Raw genomic sequence first — 4,553 nt, 5'->3', positions numbered from 1 at the left:
AATTCCGAACTCAAACGTTGAGCAATTCAAGTTTGGTGAAGTTCAGCGTGGAAGTTTCTAATTTTTAAACGCCACACAAATTGCGGATTGTGCAACTCCAAAGTGTCTCTCCGCTTGGTGCCCCCCCTTAATTTCTGCTGCTCTAGTTGTCTTCACTGGATGATTCGGCCGATTTCCTGTGTGTGACGTCCAAGAAGCTCACGACGTTACTTTCTCGACAGGATGTGTTGGACAACCCTAGCCACGCCGCGTGAAAGTGGCCAATAATTCCCGATCTCACTTCCTCACTTGTCGTGTGTGTGCGCCTCGACGCTAGTAATAAGCAAATCAAACCGAAATCAGTGCGCTCGCGCTCGCCCGTCCAAAACTTCGACGGAAGACTTTCAAGACCTCTTGAACTCGAAGAGGGGAGGGTGTTTCAACAACACCCTTCCAAAAATCGATGCTAACAAGGGACTCTTGAGGCCCCACCGATTTGGCGGCCTTCCGCACCAGGTTGAATTATGATATTATAAATGTAGGATGTGTTGTGGTTCGAGATGGTGCCTCCCTCGCAGATCTACGATTTTCGCTATGCGATGATGATCGACGTTTTGGCCAGGTTGGAGATGCCGTAACACGTCCGCCACTGCCGGGCTGTGGTGGCGCAAAAGGAGGACGAAATCCGCTTGGCGTTGAAGGTGCAAGTGATGACTGTGAAGACCTTTTAGGTCATAGCCATGGAGTGCCAGGCACCGGCTTCTGGAAGATCGATCAGCGATGATCCCGGTTTCGGTGGGGGGATTAATTGAAGGTTGCGTCCATAGGTCCAGGGATGAACTCCGAGGTTTTCAGCTTTAACTTCTGAACTGCTGAACAGGATGAGCTGGGAGGACGCACCAGCTCTGACGAAAAACCAGCAGCTCAGACGTGATGAAAAGGCGCGTCAGCCACTCTCTCAGGTGTATCATTAACGCTTCTAACCACTTTTAAATGCTCCATAATGGACTCGCTCGGACGACCTGAATGGATATCTTGAGCTTTCTTCAACCTCCTTCACTCTGCTTCCGTTTTATCATCCCACAAATGATAGGGTTTCAGGAGGTGGGTTTGAATACTTGGAACCTCTCATACGTGTCTGTACCAAGTGGAGTAACGGTTGCTCCCTGACCTCAGCTCTTGATACGTGATCTGCTCACCTGTTTGATGTGCGGACTTCCTGTGGAACACGGTACTTAACCTAGTTATGGGGGTCTCAAGCTCACCCAGAACTACACCCGCGCCGTAATGTTGGCGTTTATAGCCCTAATATAATTTAATGTACCCCTCTGCTCTAAACCATAACCTAGAAATCAAGTACCATTGATTAACCCGGTGCAGAACTGCTCGGAATGGCTCGTTTCAAGTGTTATTTCAATTACGCCAGCTAATCGATCCCCGCAGGCTACCGGCGGCGTTTCTCGGCATTGGCACGGTGGTGGTCTCGGAACTCTATGGTCCAACCGAAGAAATCCGTTCCGAAAAATTGAGGTTATGTTGCCCGGTGTTTTATGCGTGTTATCTAATTTATGGCTCTATTCGCTTCTCTCCAAGTGTCCAAGCCCGCTGGGTATCTCCTCTAAGTAAACTCTGGGCAGGCAGCAGTGTGGTGTGATCAATTTCACAAATCAGGGTTCTGGCTGCGAAAAACGGTGGTAGCCCTCGGGTTATGGTCGGTCACCAGCAATTCGCGGATTTTCTGACTCATGCCAACTTAACTCCGATTTGGTTATGACTGACGGTCAAAACACTTGTGCGTCTTTCACGAGTGAGAGCTGTAAGTTCAACCAAACACGGCAAGAAGGTTTTTCTCGAATAAATATACCCGTCTTTGCCATTGTTTGAACTTTTGGAAATCTCAATTGCAATTTCAAAACGGCTGTTTAGTCATTTTCATTTTTAAATTTACAATTTTTTTCTTCAAATTCTATAAACAAAAACAAAAACAAAAACAAAAACAAAAACAAAAACAAAAACAAAAACAAAAACAAAAACAAAAACAAAAACAAAAACAAAAACAAAAACAAAAACAAAAACAAAAACAAAAACAAAAACAAAAACAAAAACAAAAACAAAAACAAAAACAAAAACAAAAACAAAAACAAAAACAAAAACAAAAAAAAAAACAAAAAAAAAAACAAAAACAAAAAAAAAAAAAAAAACAAAAACAAAAACAAAAACAAAAAAAAAAACAAAAACAAAAACAAAAACAAAACAAAAAAAAAAACAAAAACAAAAACAAAAACAAAAACAAAAACAAAAACAAAAACAAAAACAAAAACAAAAACAAAAACAAAAACAAAAACAAAAACAAAAACAAAAACAAAAACAAAAACAAAAACAAAAACAAAAACAAAAACAAAAACAAAAACAAAAACAAAAACAAAAACAAAAACAAAAACAAAAACAAAAACAAAAACAAAAACAAAAACAAAAACAAAAACAAAAACAAAAACAAAAACAAAAACAAAAACAAAAACAAAAACAAAAACAAAAACAAAAACAAAAACAAAAACAAAAACAAAAACAAAAACAAAAACAAAAACAAAAACAAAAACAAAAACAAAAACAAAAACAAAAACAAAAACAAAAACAAAAACAAAAACAAAAACAAAAACAAAAACAAAAACAAAAACAAAAACAAAAACAAAAACAAAAACAAAAACAAAAACAAAAACAAAAACAAAAACAAAAACAAAAACAAAAACAAAAACAAAAACAAAAACAAAAACAAAAACAAAAACAAAAACAAAAACAAAAACAAAAACAAAAACAAAAACAAAAACAAAAACAAAAACAAAAACAAAAACAAAAACAAAAACAAAAACAAAAACAAAAACAAAAACAAAAACAAAAACAAAAACAAAAACAAAAACAAAAACAAAAACAAAAACAAAAACAAAAACAAAAACAAAAACAAAAACAAAAACAAAAACAAAAACAAAAACAAAAACAAAAACAAAAACAAAAACAAAAACAAAAACAAAAACAAAAACAAAAACAAAAACAAAAACAAAAACAAAAACAAAAACAAAAACAAAAACAAAAACAAAAACAAAAACAAAAACAAAAACAAAAACAAAAACAAAAACAAAAACAAAAACAAAAACAAAAACAAAAACAAAAACAAAAACAAAAACAAAAACAAAAACAAAAACAAAAACAAAAACAAAAACAAAAACAAAAACAAAAACAAAAACAAAAACAAAAACAAAAACAAAAACAAAAACAAAAACAAAAACAAAAACAAAAACAAAAACAAAAACAAAAACAAAAACAAAAACAAAAACAAAAACAAAAACAAAAACAAAAACAAAAACAAAAACAAAAACAAAAACAAAAACAAAAACAAAAACAAAAACAAAAACAAAAACAAAAACAAAAACAAAAACAAAAACAAAAACAAAAACAAAAACAAAAACAAAAACAAAAACAAAAACAAAAACAAAAACAAAAACAAAAACAAAAACAAAAACAAAAACAAAAACAAAAACAAAAACAAAAACAAAAACAAAAACAAAAACAAAAACAAAAACAAAAACAAAAACAAAAACAAAAACAAAAACAAAAACAAAAACAAAAACAAAAACAAAAACAAAAACAAAAACAAAAACAAAAACAAAAACAAAAACAAAAACAAAAACAAAAACAAAAACAAAAACAAAAACAAAAACAAAAACAAAAACAAAAACAAAAACAAAAACAAAAACAAAAACAAAAACAAAAACAAAAACAAAAACAAAAACAAAAACAAAAACAAAAACAAAAAACAAAAACAAAAACAAAAACAAAAACAAAAACAAAAACAAAAACAAAAACAAAAACAAAAACAAAAACAAAAACAAAAACAAAAACAAAAACAAAAACAAAAACAAAAACAAAAACAAAAACAAAAACAAAAACAAAAACAAAAACAAAAACAAAAACAAAAACAAAAACAAAAACAAAAACAAAAACAAAAACAAAAACAAAAACAAAAACAAAAACAAAAACAAAAACAAAAACAAAAACAAAAACAAAAACAAAAACAAAAACAAAAACAAAAACAAAAACAAAAACAAAAACAAAAACAAAAACAAAAACAAAAACAAAAACAAAAACAAAAACAAAAACAAAAACAAAAACAAAAACAAAAACAAAAACAAAAACAAAAACAAAAACAAAAACAAAAACAAAAACAAAAACAAAAACAAAAACAAAAACAAAAACAAAAACAAAAACAAAAACAAAAACAAAAACAAAAACAAAAACAAAAACAAAAACAAAAACAAAAACAAAAACAAAAACAAAAACAAAAACAAAAACAAAAACAAAAACAAAAACAAAAACAAAAACAAAAACAAAAACAAAAACAAAAACAAAAACAAAAACAAAAACAAAAACAAAAACAAAAACAAAAACAAAAACAAAAACAAAAACAAAAACAAAAACAAAAACAAAAACAAAAACAAAAACAAAAACAAAAACAAAAACAAAAACAAAAACAAAAACAAAAACAAAAACAAAACCAAAATAAATTGGTAAATTGGAAAATT

This window comes from Culex pipiens, chromosome 2 (assembly GCF_016801865.2).
Source record: "Culex pipiens pallens isolate TS chromosome 2, TS_CPP_V2, whole genome shotgun sequence".
NCBI classification, from domain to species: domain Eukaryota; kingdom Metazoa; phylum Arthropoda; class Insecta; order Diptera; family Culicidae; genus Culex; species Culex pipiens.
Note: the sequence above shows the minus strand (reverse complement) of the source record.